Source organism: Schistocerca americana, chromosome X, assembly GCF_021461395.2.
Source record: "Schistocerca americana isolate TAMUIC-IGC-003095 chromosome X, iqSchAmer2.1, whole genome shotgun sequence".
NCBI classification, from domain to species: domain Eukaryota; kingdom Metazoa; phylum Arthropoda; class Insecta; order Orthoptera; family Acrididae; genus Schistocerca; species Schistocerca americana.
The window spans coordinates 254,325,924-254,341,754 of NC_060130.1; the positions used below are offsets into that span (position 1 = coordinate 254,325,924).

Here is a 15,831-nt window from a genome sequence, read left to right on the forward strand (position 1 = left end):
ATTAATGATTTTTCCTCGTCGAAGATGATTCTGACTGGTATGGTAACAAACCGATTGCTGTTGCCTAGTACTGAATGGACGAGTATAGTATTAGACATCATCCCATCTACCCACTGTTACAGTCCGTTATGCTAGACGATGATTCCTGTCATCAGTGCCTTGTTGGTCACGTAGTTGACTCTGGCGGTCGTGTTTTTCCTCGAATCGAAGTAAACACTGTCCTGTGTCACTGTCATGTGTGACACGGTGACATATGAAAAAGTTATACAATCTCGGACATGTAGTACCTGTGTGGCTGACCACAGTCGTGTCTGGCCATGGTCTGATGAGGGCTCATACATTTGATACGGTGAACTATTCTGTTCGCCGTGGAAAATGGAGTTTCCGCTCTCCAACAGTAGCAGCTACAAGTTATTAGATTGCTCTTGAGTGTACGGACAATAATTACAGACCACCTGTCAGTCCATCCCAATATGTTATGTTGTATACCAAGGGATAAAACATTTTTCATAATATGATACCTATTATGATCTTTTTTTTCTTCAAACAAAAAAAAAGTATATTTAGTAAAAAGCAAAGTCAAATTTTGATAATTATAGTTTGTTGATTTTTATTAAAAATCGCTTCTAACACAGTAACTGTTGGCGTTGTGCAAGTCTGAGATCGAAGTATGTGTTTTCCACACGAACAGTGAACCAGAAGGTCAACAGTTTTAGTCAGGAAAGTATAAACATAACTTTAACCCTAAATACTTAGGCTAGAATTTTTCGTTCCGTAACCTACAAAATTCCTTGGAAAACTGTATACAAAAACTATAGATGTACTGATGTAGTAAAATTTTCTGTTATTTATCGCCAAAATTTTGCATTAAATCTATTTATACACATTTCTCAATTAACTTGGCCAGTTAATAAATATTGCGCTCCACTCTGGAAATGCAGCATACCGTAACGCTGCTGTCAGGATTTACTATTTAATTATCGTGTTTTATTAAAAATATAACATCAAATGCAGCAGACTACCCAACGCTGTGTCATAACAAAAATTTCAAGCAGACGCGGAAATAATGTTTCGCTTTTACGTGCATGTACCGATAATGTAAAATTAGAAAGAAAGAAAATAGTTGAGATATTGGAAGGCAGACGTGGGTTTACTAATAATGTAGCATACTGCAGGACTTAATCTCGTAGTAACCTAGCGTCGTAATCTCTCTCACAATCATAGAGGCAAACTGTATTACTAATCATGAACTCATCGACACAAATATTTATACAGATAGTACTGTGTAGCAAATGAATCCGTTTAATTAAATGGCTGAACAGTATGTTGGGAAAAAACTTTTTACTTTAGTACCAAAAATATTTTATCATGATGAATTGTCGAAACATTTAATAAAAGAAACAAGTCGTCTTCACCGTATTTAATTCTTGAATTGCAGAACGTGAGCGAAAAGAGTTATCGAGAAACTGTATTTTACGGACAATTATGACATAGCTGGACCGTTACTATAGATCTCTTGCTTCAGTGGCAGGTGAACAACTTCCATATTCTCTTTCATTGCTTCCGTTGCAGTGTCATATTAATTATTTCAGGCATTCCCATATACAGCCTCAGTAACCGCATTTTGCCACATGCTTTTCCTTGGTCATCACAAAGGCACGCAGCTGCACTCAGAACGCACACAACAACGAAGACCTAAGAGTAACTTCCACAGACCATTAGCCTAGATGCTGTTGCGATAAATAAAGTCTCTGTCCAATAAGTGCAGTTCTCATGCAGACACACGAAAATGTTTTCACATAATTTTTTTATTACACGTTCTACTTTTTTGTATTATTTAACTTTTGAAAGACTAGATCACAAAAATAATGTATCTGCAAATACTAAATAGCTCAGACATAAAATGGCAATATTTACACAAACAGTTCCTTGCGTTACTAACAGATGGTGTTACATTTACGGAATATTGGCGGATACTTCAAAATCCCTCAAACTGGATTATCATTTGATATTAACAAATACACGAATGAAAAGTATGCTGAGCCACTAACTGTGGTACATAAAAATAAGTGTCTTTAATTCCATGTTGTTGACTTACCTGTGTCGTTACAACCCATACTAAGAATATTGGCGTCCGACTTGGTCTGCGCATGACAAATGAAGTCCACTCATATCTCGTATCTCTGTTACCCTGACGCAAAAACAACGGAGACGGCTCACACTATTAAGTAACTGTTTCTCGTGGGCTAATGGTGCGTGGCTGTTTCTAGATCTTGCACTGTATGCTTATCGCGAAAAATTTCATCGGAATCGATCAAACCATTGACAGTAATTTACCAGTGTGCTGTAAATGTATTCTTGTCCGCCGTAAGAAGACAAAGAAGATGTAATTATAGTCTCATGACAAATTACGTGTAGAAATATTTTGAGCAGTAGAGAGTGTGAGCGCAGATGAATGTGGACCCAGATACGTCCTGCTTTGAAACAGGATATCATCATTCACATATAAGCTCACCTAGAAAAAATGTGTCACCCATTTAAAAGAACACAATGGTCGCTTTATAACAGGTGTAACTGGTGTATAACTTCTACCAGGTGGTTTTATGAGCTTCCACCGCTAACGTTACTCCTGGCAGTATGTGGAGTGTCGACTATCAATAACAATCGATTTCAAATCCGACAGAAGTTGCTGCTATCAATGGGTGCAAGTCCATCTCAGCACGTTTCCCAGCCAACATTTCGAAGGCAACTGCATGCAGCAGGCATCTGGAGTCGGTTACCTAGTACAAGACCATTGACGGCAGCAGCATACACAGTGAGGTGATAAAAGTCATACGACACCTTCTAATATCGTGTAGGATCCTGTTGCGCCTGGCGTAATACAGCTACTCGACATGACATGGTTTCAACTAGTCGTTGGAAGTCCCCTGAGGAAATATTGGGCCATGCTGCCAATATACCCGTCCATAAATGCGAAACAGTTTCCAGTGCAGGATTTTGTGCACGAACTTATTTCTCGATTATGTCCCATAAATGTTGGAGAGGATTCGTGTCGGGCGATCTGGTTAGCCAAATCATTCGCTCGAACTCTCCAGAATGTTCTACAAACCAATAACGAACAATTTTGGCCCGGTGACATGGCGCATTGTCATCCATAAAAAATCCGTCGTTGTTTCGGAACATGGAGCCCATGAATGCCTGTAAATGGACTCCAGGTAGGTGAACATAACCATTTATAGTCAATGATCGGTTCAGTTGGACCAGAGGACCCAGTCCACACCATTATGGAGCCATCACCAGCTTGCACAGTGCCTCGTTGGCAACTTGGGTACGTGGCCCCTTGCGGTCTGCACCATCCTCGAATCCTACCATCAGCCCTTACCATCTGAAATCGGGAGCCCATTAATGCCTGTAAATGGTCTCCAGGTAGGCGAACATAACCATTTATAGTCAGTGATCGGTTCAGTTGGACCAGAGGACCCAGTCCACACCATTATGGAGCCATCACCAGCTTGCACAGTGCCTCGTTGGCAACTTGGGTACGTGGCCCCTTGCGGTCTGCACCATCCTCGAATCCTACCATCAGCCCTTACCATCTGAAATTGGGAGCCCATTAATGCCTGTTTATGATCTCCAGGTAGGCGAACATAACCATTTATAGTCAGTGATCGGTTCAGTTGGACCAGAGGACCCAGTCCACACCATTATGGAGCCATCACCAGCTTGCACAGTGCCTCGTTGGCAACTTGGGTACGTGGCCCCTTGCGGTCTGCACCATCCTCGAATCCTACCATCAGCCCTTACCATCTAAAATCGGGAGCCCATTAATGCCTGTTTATGATCTCCAGGTAGGCGAACATAACCATTTATAGTCAATGATCGGTTCAGTTGGACCAGAGGACCCAGTCCACACCATTATGGAGCCATCACCAGCTTGCACAGTGCCTCGTTGGCAACTTGGGTACGTGGCCCCTTGCGGTCTGCACCATCCTCGAATCCTACCATCAGCCCTTACCATCTGATATTGTGAGCCCACTAATGCCTGTAAATGGTCTCCAGGCAGGCGAACATAACCATTTATAGTCAGTGATCGGTTCAGTTGGACCAGAGGACCCAGTCCACACCATTATGGAGCCATCACCAGCTTGCACAGTGCCTCGTTGGCAACTTGGGTACGTGGCCCCTTGCGGTCTGCACCATCCTCGAATCCTACCATCAGCCCTTACCATCTGATATCGGGAGCCCATTAATGCCTGTAAATGGTCTCCAGGCAGGCGAACATAACCATTTATAGTCAATGATCGGTTCAGTTGGACCAGAGGACCCAGTCCACACCATTATGGAGCCATCACCAGCTTGTACAGTGCCTCGTTGGCAGCTTGGGTACGTGGCCCCTTGCGGTCTGCACCATCCTCGAATCCTACCATCAGCCCTTACCATCTGATATTGAGAGCCCATTATTGCCTGTAAATGGTCTCCAGGCAGGCGAACATAACCATTTATAGTCAGTGATCGGTTCAGTTGGACCAGAGGACCCAGCCCACACCATTATGGAGCCATCACCAGCTTGCACAGTGCCTCGTTGGCAACTTGGGTATGTGGCCCCTTGCGGTCTGCACCATCCTCGAATCCTATCATCAGCCCTTACCATCTGAAATCGGGAGCCCATTAATGCCTGTAAATGGTCTCCAGGCAGGCGAACATAACCATTTATAGTCAATGATCGGTTCAGTTGGACCAGAGGACCCAGTCCACACCATTATGGAGCCATCACCAGCTTGCACAGTGCCTCGTTGGCAACTTGGGTACGTGGCCCCTTGCGGTCTGCACCATCCTCGAATCCTACCATCAGCCCTTACCATCTGAAATCGGGAGCCCATTAATGCCTGTAAATGGTCTCCAGGCAGGCGAACATAACCATTTATAGTCAATGATCGGTTCAGTTGGACCAGAGGACCCAGTCCACACCATTATGGAGCCATCACCAGCTTGCACAGTGCCTCGTTGGCAACTTGGGTACGTGGCCCTTTGCGGTCTGCACCATGCTCGAATCCTACCTTCAGCCCTTACCAACTGAAATCGGGACTCATTTCAGTCATGTAGGGTCCAACAGATAAGTTCAGAGCGCAAGAGAAGCACTGCAGGCGATGTCGAGCTGTTAGCAAAAGCAGTCGCGTCGGTTGTCTGCCGCCATAGCCCATTGAACGCCAAATTTCACCGCATCGTCCTAACGGATACGTTCATCTTACGTCGCATATTGATTTCTGCGGTTATGTCACGCAGTGTTGCTTGTCTGTTAGCACTGACAACTCTGCGCAAACGCCGCTGTTCTCGGTCGTATGAAAAGTCATTAGCCACTGCGTTGCACGCGTTGAGAGGTAATTCCTGAAGTTCTATATCCTCGGCACACGCTTGACACTGTGGATCTCGGAATATTGAATTCCCTAACGATTTCCGAAATGGAATGTCCCATACATCTTGCTCCAACCACCATGCCGCGTTCAAAGTCTGTTAATTCCCGTCGTACCGCCATAATGAGGTCGGAAACCTCTTCACTTCAATCGCCTAAATACAAATGACAGCTCAATGGACTGCCCCTTTGTACTTTGTGTACCCGATACCACTGCCATTTGTATATGTGCATATCGCTACCCTACGACTTTTGTCACTGCAGTGTATAGCTGCACGTCTTGATTGGCCCAAACAAGACAGAAACTGTTGTAAAGGAACTTAATAATTTTTTATTATTGATAAATAGATAGACAGTTATTCGACTCTCGTACCAAAGATTAATGTGAAAAGTATTGAACACAGATGGACAAAAGAAGCTTTACAGTCTTCGTTTATTAGTTTTAGTATTAGTTAATTTTCGTTGTTCTCATGTCCTGGTGATAACACGTGTTGTGTATTTTTATAGTGAAATGGTGTTATACAATTAAAGCAATTCATGGTCAATATGATTTTCTGATTTACGATACCACGGATCCCAGCTCCTGTAACTCTGGGAGATTATTATTATTTTAATTTCACACGGAGAATTATATGGAGGCGACGGTATTCAAGACGGCGCTGTTCCACAATAGAGGTACGTGAATGTGTTCACCTCTTTCCCTTTGTGGCCACCAATGTCAATTTCGATGTATTTGCAGCTACATTCAGAACCTGCAGTGTTACATTTTATTTAATTTGGAAGTCCTATAATTTTCCTTCGTAGATGAATAAATGCAATTTAATCACAATTCCTTTTATCTAGGCCACGGGGAATGATAGTACTTACAAGGGAACCTCCCCGTCGCACCCCCCCTCCCCCCCCCCCCCCTCAGATTTAGTTATAAGTTGGCACAGTGGATAGGCCTTGAAAAACTGAACACAGATAAATCGAGAAAACAGGAAGAAGTTGTGTGGAACTATGAAAAAATAAGTATACAAACTGAGAAGTCAATGCGCAAGATAAGCAACATCAAGGCTAGCGTAAGTTCAGGAGAGCCGTGGTCCGGTGCTTAGCGGGAGCAGCTGCGAAACGAAAGGTCCTTGGTTCAAGTCTTCCCCCGAGCGAAAAGTTTAATTTTTTATTTTCAGACAATTATGAAAGTTCAGGTACTCACACGAAATCAACCTCGCTCTCCAAAATTCCAGGACATGTTCAGATATGCTTGGACGTATGCAGGATTTGACGGTCTACACACGGGAAAATTTGAAAACGTTAAAAACATATGTTTTGACAGAGCACAGGGAAAACTGTGTGACTGTGAAACTGTTATATTCATTTGTTGCAGTTTATGTGACAAACTCTTATGTTTTCATCACTTTTTTGGGAGTGATTATCACATCCACAAGAAAACCTAAATCGGGCAAGATAGAAGAATCTTTTTACCCATTCGCCAAGTGTACAAGTTAGGTGAGTCGACAACATATTCCTGTCATGTGACGCACATGCCGTCACCAGTGTCGTATAGAATATATCAGACGTGTTTTCCTGTGGAGGAATCGGTTAACCCATGACCTTGCAATCAAATGTTTTCGGTTCCCATTGGAGAGGCACGTCCTTTCGTCTACTAATCGCACGGTTTTGCGGTGCGGTCGCAAAACACAGACACTAAACTTATTACAGTGAACAGAGACGTCAATGAACGAACGGACAGATTATAACTTTGGGAAAATAAAGAAAGTAAACTTTCCACTCGAGGGAAGACTTGAACCAAGGACCTCTCGTTCCGCAGCTACTCAAGGTAACCACGGGACCACGGCGCTCCTGAGCGCACATTGTCCTTGATGTTGCCTACCTTGTTCATGGGCTACTCAGTTTGTATATTTTCCTTATTTTTTTCGTTGTTCCACACAACTTCTTCCTGTTTTCTCGATTGATCTGTGTTCAGTTTTTCAAGGCCTATCCACTGTGCCAACTTATAACTAAATCTGAAGGGGGTGCGATGGGGAGGTTTCCTTGTTAAAACGTACGTGCCTGTATCCCGATCGTACGACCGCATACAACTGAGTGTGTGTGGTGTCACCGCCAGACACCACACTTGCTAGGTGGTAGCCTTTAAATCGGCCGCGGTCCGTTAGTATACGTCGGACCCGCGTGTCGCCACTATCAGTGATTGCAGACCGAGCGCCGCCACACGGCAGGTCTAGAGAGACGTCCTAGCACTCGCCCCAGTTGTACAGCCGACTTTGCTAGCGATGGTTCACTGACAAATTACGCTCTCATTTGCCGAGACCATAGTTAGCATAGCTTTCAGCTACGTCATTTGCTACGACCTAGCAAGGCGCCATTATCAATTGCTATTTATCTTGTGATGCATGTACCGTCAGACCGATGTTCACCAATTATGGATAAAAGTTAAGTATTCCAGAAGCTACGTACTATTTTTGCTACTATAAAGACCTTGTCCTGTTCCAGATCTCACGCCATCTTGCGTGAGCTTAAACGCGTGCCCTTCGGCCTCCCGTCCTAGTGGATTGGCTGTCTTGCCAGTCCACGAAAGTGTGTACCGACGGAACTATATTTATGACCCATTTCTCTTACGGTATTTTTTCTTATTTTGTGACACTCACTCGCGAATGTACGTGTCCTGTTATATTCTGGAGTCAGTCCGGCGTAGGCTATAATAACGTTACTTGTAATATCCAGTGGCTTAGTTTCCTCAATTGACGCCCGCATCTCGTGGTCGTGCGGTAGCGTTCTCGCTTCCCACGCCCGGGTTCCCGGGTTCGATTCCCGGCGGGTCAGGGATTTTCTCTGCCTCGTGATGGCTGGGTGTTGTGTGATGTCCTTAGGTTAGTTAGGTTTAAGTAGTTCTAAGTTCTAGGGGACTGATGACCAAAGATGTTAAGTCCCATAGTGCTCAGAGCCATTTGAACCATTTTTTGAACCTCCACAATTTAACAGGACGGTTACACTGTGTAGCGGATAACTCGAGGTATAGTATGATATGACGAGTCCTTTCTTCTGTTAAAGTTCGGACAGCGTATATACCTAGAAGAGTCAGTCAATATATTGCTTCCTCCTACATATATCTCGCGAAAGGACCATGAAGATAAAATTAGAGAAATTGGAGCCCACACGGAGGCTTACCAGCAGTCCTTCATCCCTCGAACCATACGTTACTAGAGCAGGAAAACTGGGAAGTGACAGTAGTCCTAAAGAACCTTTCGCCACATGTGCTTTGCGGAGTGTAGGTTTAGATGCAGTTACCGCTACTTTACCTTTTGAAATTATGAAAGTAAACGAATGCACCGACGGCAGTATGCGGCTTTAATCCGCAATATGTGCATGTGTATTTCTGACAAGAAACATAACAAAAATAGAGCCGAAATTACTGTTGTGGTTTCTACCAAGAGATTCACTGCCTTGGACTGAGAAAAAGTCAGAATTGTTAATATTAAACGATACTACAAGTTGTATAGGATGACTAAGATACTTCACAGCAGAACAAGCTAACTGGCATTCATCTCCATATGATTTACTAAAATTTTGTCTCACTCAGTCATAACGAATTAGTCTTTCCTTTCTTACACACACACACACACACACACACACACACACACACACACACACACACACACGTTTCATGCCTGAAAATGCGTTGAGAAACTAAAAAACTAAACTAAGCTCCTCCCGAACAGGCCGTGACGGCCCAGTGGTACCGACCGACCACCGTCTCATCCTCAGACCACAGGCGTCACTGGATGCGGATATGGAGGGGCATGTGGTCAGCACACCGCTCTCCCGGCGGTATATCAGTTTCCGAGACCGCAGCCGCTACTTCTAAATCAAGTAGCTCCTCAGTTTGCCTCACAAGGGCTGAGTGCACTCCGCTCGCCAACAGCGCTCGGCAGACCGTATGGTCACCCATCCAAGTACTAGCCCAGCCCGACAGCGCTTAACTTCGGTGATCTGACGGGAACCGGTGTTATCACTGCGGCAAGGCCGTTGGCCCTGAGAAACTAAACTTAATAAAAAAATTTGCTCCACCTTCGTGACTCAAAGAGTTTGTTTTAACTGATTGTCAATGTCAGCTGCTCGGTAGAGTCAACACCGACTCAAAGGAAGGCCTCGGCGCTTGTTGGTGACGTCGCGTCAGCTAGGCACGGCGAACGCCAGGTCTGTTGCAGGTATACTCATAATGGTGGTGTCTCTCTCTCTCTCTGACACAGGAAAATGTGAAACTATTGGCGGTAGTTGACCAACACACACTGTTCTGAGAGATTTCTGCAATCAATTAATTGTGCAATTCATTACACGTCTTAACAAATAGTGTACTCCTGAACTTAAATTTCCACCTGTTTGAAGGATTGACATACAAAAACATCTTCATGGTCCAGCAGCAACAGAATTCGTGCTGCTTTACCTTATTTGTAAATCTGATGAAGTTACGTTTGTACCGGGTTGCTTTTACAAGAAACTGTGAACATATTGGTGCTCTTCTTTAGGTGCCTTGGTTGACTAAGGGGTGAGGAGCACTGAATGTTAATGAAATATCTTGCGATTGTCCACGTTGGGGGAGGGGGTGTGGGACAGAAGAAGAGACAAAAGAGAGATACTTGTTTTATCAAATAATTTTTTTTTATCTCATAAAGTTTCTCCTTTCAGTTGCAAGAGGGGAATATTTATCTTTTCTAATGTCCATGTTTAAAAACGTGTCAGCTCAGCAGTATTTTCGATGTATGAAGCTATTTTGCTTCCTGTTTAGAATTCCTTTCGTTGAAAACGACTGTAATCTAATGACTGGCAACAGTTGGACATTTACACATGTAAATTAGTTCACATTTCCAGTGACGATGTCAAACGAAAATAAATAAATAAATAAATAAAAGAAACAAGTTAATTGTAAGGGGGTTGGGGTAAGTTTAGATAACAAAATGGATCAAGTAAATATAGTTACTTGAATGTAAACTTTCAGAAGCTTGTAATGGGGCAAAGTTCAAGTGGCTCTAAGCACTATGGGACTTAACATCTGAGGTCATCAGTCCCCTAGACTTAGAAACTACTTAAACCTAACTAACCTAAGGACATAACACACATCCATGCCCGAGGCAGGATTCAAACCTGCGACCGTAGCAGGCGCGGGGTTCCGGACTGAAGTGCCTGGAACCGCTCGGCCACCGCGGCCGGCGCAATGGGGCAAAGCATCTTCTCATATTGATCTACGTTTGTTTCGACAGGATTCAGTAATACACAGCTGTGATCTTCATTTGTAGCTTTACGATAGTAAGAAAATCTTCCAACTAAATAAAACTGCAGAATCAAAAACAATACCAAACAGTTTGTCCAAAAATAAGAGATTCATAGTGATAAGCACGCCCAGGCGCTTCTGCCTGCAACAGACCTGGCGTTCGCCGTGCCTAGCTGACCTGACGTCACCAACAAGCGCCGAGGCCTTCCTTTGAGTCGGTGTTGGTAGAGTGCACAGTGCCTCCAATTGCGAACAGGACAGTGTGGCTTGTAATACTGTTCAGACTCTCATCACGCCGTAAAGGGTCATTCCATACTTCATTATGAGCGCAGTGTCACTTTCCGACAAGATAGTGCGTCGACACAGGAACTGCGACTGAACAGACCTCGGAAGGCCAAACGGTACTGACTGACCGCCGCGTCATCCTCAGACGATAGGAGTCACTGCGAGCGGATACGGAAGGGCGTGTGGTCAGCACACCGCTCTCCCGGCCACAGTAAGTGTTCGTGGCCACAGCCACTACTTCCCAAATGATTGGCTCGACAACTGCTAGTCCATCCAAATGCTAGTCAAGCCCGACAGCGCTTAACTTCGGTGATCTGACGGAATCCGGTGTTATCATTGCAGCAAGGCTGTTGACTATCTAGACATAATCTTAGCTGATCCATTATGTACCGTGGGACAACGGCTGGCATGCACTCCTTGATGTAATAATTTACCAACAGCCGTATGTATTGTAGATGTATTGACGGATCCAGTTATATGGCTCCTTCCGTGTATAGCGTTTTTACGACTACGACGTGTGGGGCCTGAAGATGGCATCAGTGTAATGCTGAAACTGGTAGCACATAAGAAGTTCATAAAATAAATTTCTACTGTACATACGGCTGTTGGTAAATTATTACATCTTGGAGAATCTAGACATAAAGTTGCCCGCTGAGTTGGTGTTGACCACAGCGACGTCATTAAAACATTCAGTGGCAATCGCGGACACACGACATTGACCATCTGCCTCATAGTGGTCTCCCACGGTCATCAACACCGGCTGATGACAACTACCAACAAATTATGACTCGTAGGTACAACGAGGTGAGTGTCAGAGATCTGCCTTTTTGTAAGCAGTTATGAGGTTTGCGTCTTCGCAGACAGCACGCAACCATTTTCACACGATCAGTTTGGCCTCCAAGTGTCCATTACGAGCAACATTGCAGACCCGCGGCTGTTGGAGAAAGTGGACGTGGGAACTCCTGGAACTGAAACTGGATCAGTGGTGACAGGCTTTCTTCGCCGACGAAACACAAATTGTCTGACGCCTTATAATCGCCGTAGGAGAGTGTGGAGCCGAACAGGTAGTAATGCACTTTTCAGGCATGAAGTCACATGTGTTCAGAAGAGACGTTCTATAAGTAATGGAACACTTTTTTTTTCTGGGCCAAGTTCATTTGAAAACATGCGGAATCTGTTGTGGGACTGAGCATGTTTGTGATCAGTTCAGACTTAGAGTGCGTCGTTGAAAGTGTCTTCCACACATAGTGATTGAACTCAGAAGCTCGCTGTCTAATAAGACTGGGACAGACATCCGCAGCATCGCTTCAACCACTTTATACTGAAATAGTAAACACCTTTCTCCAAAGCTGTTTCACAGAGAAATACCGCACTGCAGTTCTTTCTCTAAACCCTCGCACGAACGAAAAAATGGCTGACATCGAAATAAGTGTCCAAGGAATAGAAAATCAGTTGAAATCACTCAACAGAGGAATGTCCACTGGACCTGACGGGATACCAATTCGATTCTACACAGAGTACGCGAAAGAACTTGCTCCCCTTCTAACAGCCGTGTACCGCAAGTCTCTAGAGGGACGGAAGGTTCCAAATGCGTGGAAAAGAGCACAGGTAGTTCCAGTTTTCGAGAAGGGTTGTCGTGCAGATGCGCAAAACTATAGGCCTATATCTCTGACATCGATCTGTTGTGGAATTTTAGAACATGTTTTTTGCTCGCGTATCATGTCATTTCTGGAAACCCAGAATCTATTCTGTAGGAATCAACATGGATTCAGGAAACAGCGATCGTGAGAGACTCAACTCGCTTTATTTGTTCATGAGACCCAGAAAATATTAGATACAGGCTCCCAGGTAGACGACATTTTCCTTGACTTCCGGAAGGCGTTCGATACAGTTCCGCACTGTCACCTGATAAACAAAGTAAGAGCCTACGGAATATCAGACCAGCTGTGTGGCTGGATTGAAGAGTTTTTAGCAAACAGAACACAGCATGTTGTTCTCAATGGTGAGACGTCTACAGAAGTTAAAGTAACCTCTGGCGTGCCACAGGGGAGTGTTATGGGACCATTGCTTTTCACAATATATATAAATGACTTAGTAGACAGTGTCGGAAGTTCCATGCGGCTTTTCGCGGATGATGCTGTAGTATACAGAGAAGTTGCAGCATTAGAAAATTGTAGCGAAATGCAGGAAGATCTGCAGCGGATAGGCACTTGGTGCAGGGAGTGGCAACTGACCCTTAACATAGACAAATGTAATGTATTGCGAATACATAGAAAGAAGTATCCTTTATTGTATGATTATATGATAGCGGAACAAACACTGGTAGCAGTTACTTCTGTAAAATATCTGGGAGTATGCGTACGGAACGATTTGAAGTGGAATGATCATATAAAATTAATTGTTGGTAAGGCGGGTGCCAAGTTGAAATTCATTGGGAGAGTCCTTAGAAAATGTAGGAGGTGGCTTACAAAAACTCGTTCGACCTATACTTGCTTATCAGTGTGGGATCCGTACCAGGTCGGGTTGACAGAGGAGATAGAGAAGATCCGAAGAAGAGCGGCATGTTTCGTCACAGGCTTATTTGGTAAGCATGATAGCGTTAAGGAGATGTGGCAGACTCTGCAAGAGAGGCGCTCTGCATCGCGGTGTAGCTTGCTGTCCAGGTTTCGAGAGGGTGCGTTTCTGGATGAGGTATCGAATATATTGCTTCCGCCTACTTATACCTCCCGAGGAGATCACGAATGTAAAATTAGAGAGATTCGAGCGCGCACGGAGGCTTTCCGGCAGTCGTTCTTCCCGCGAACCATACGCGACTGGAACAGGAAATGGAGGTAATGACAGTGGCACGTAAAGTGCCCTCCGCCACACACCGTTGGGTGGCTTGCTGAGTATAAATGTTTGATATAGATGTTATGGACAGCACGTAAGGTGCATCCGAGCATGTTACAATACTTGTCCTGCAGTTAAACGGTACTGATTGATACACAGCAGCAGATTTTGATTTCACAAATGTGCTCCTTGGAACAGATTGTCTTTACTTTGGTTAATACTTTGATTTGACAGGTTTGCTATAGTTAAGCTTTCGCTACTTGAGCCAGTGTGGACGGAAAACGATTTACCTTTTGGGTACCTAACTGTACAGGAATGATGCTCTGCTGTGTGCTGCAGGATATGCGTTGTTAGAAACGTTAGTGTCATGACTTGCCGTTAGGCGCCGGTGACTAAGCATCCACTCGGACCCCAATTACCAAGATATGCAGCGTGAACGGCACACGTTACTGTGATCTGCTTAGCCAACATTTGTTCTCTGCCCAACGGGAGAGAGACCCTTCGGACTCACCTGTTTTGGTGCACGATGGAACTCCTTCTCACATTGCCCGTGAAATCACTCGGTTACTCCGTAACACATTTGGAGAAAACCGAACCATTGACAGATCTTTCTAAAGTGCGTGGCCAGATCTCCCGATTTAAACCCTTGTGATTTCTGGTTGTGCGGTTATTCGGAGGACAGGGTTTATCAACGGAGACTAAGGCGCGATAGAGGTTGAAATTGTGCATAGTGATGGAGGTAGCCAATATTCCACCTGAGTAAAAAATGGCTCTAAGTGTTGTGGATTGGCAAGACAGCCAACCCACTATGAGAGGAAGCCGAAAGGCACGCGTTTTAGCTCACGCAGGCTGGCGTGAGGTCTGGAACAGGTGAGACTAACAAAAAACTTACGTAGGTTCTGGAATACTTAACTTTAATCCATAATTGGTGAACATCGCTCTTGACGGTACATGTTTTGCAGCATCAATAGTAACTGGTAATGGCGCCTTGCTAGGTCGTAGCAAATGACGTAGCTGAAGGCTATGCTAACTATCGTCTCGGCAAATGAGAGCGTATTTTGTCAGTGAACCATCGCTAGCAAAGTCAGCTGTACAACTGGGCGAGTGCTAGGAAGTCTCTCTAGACCTGCCGTGTGGCGGCGCTCGGTCTGCAATCACTGATAGTGGCGACACGCGGGTCCGACGTATACTAACGGACCGCGGCCGATTTAAAGGCTACCACCTAGCAAGTGTGGTGTCTGGCGGTGACACCACACTAAGCGCTATGGGACTTAACATCTGAGGTCATCGGTCCCCTAGACTTAAAACTACGTAAACCTAACTGATCTAAGGACATCACACAAATCCACGCCCGAGGCAGGATGCGAACCTGTGACCGTAGCAGCAGCGTGGTTCCGGACTGAAGCGCCTAGAACTGCTCGGCCACAACGGCTGGCTTACACGTGAGTAGTTTTGGGCAGCAGTAGACCAATCTTTAGTGCGGTTCCTGGCTTTCCTGAATGCGTATTGTCGTCACACTGAGCAACATACCAGGAACGTAAACATAGTACGCAATTAACGAATTTTATCCTCTTATATGAAGACTAAAATTTGTTTCTGTCAGTATTTTATCCGTTATTTCTCTTCCGCATGTCTTTCAAATGCTGCCACAATGTTTCATTGGCCTACGGTCACTCTTATTTCATAGGAGTCCTCTCAAGTACCGAAAGTTTAATTTTACTTACCCTGTATTTCACCGGAAAGTTTTGTTTGTTTCATGAACTTAGCTTGTCAGTTTCTAGTTTCTTGAATCTCAACCCACTCATGATCCCAGATGTGCAGATGGTGAACACTTTTTAAGATAGTTTTTTTAAGCTATTATCAGATTTCTGCAGACGGATTACGACTTTCTTCATTGTGGCTGCAATGTAGATTCAAGCCTCCATTATTATTTAAATTCACATAATTAAATTACAGATGCGGATATGCTTGATTTCACATTTACCTTTTATCTCTCTTTCCCATAAGGGTTTTGACACAAAATGCTAACGAAACGAGA

General features: G+C 44.4%; 1 pseudogene; it reads right to left on the minus strand.

Moving 5' to 3' along the window:
* Window positions 1-9,323: 9,323 nt before the first annotated feature.
* LOC124557081 lies at window positions 9,324-9,441 on the minus strand (annotated as a pseudogene).
* Window positions 9,442-15,831: the final 6,390 nt, after the last annotated feature.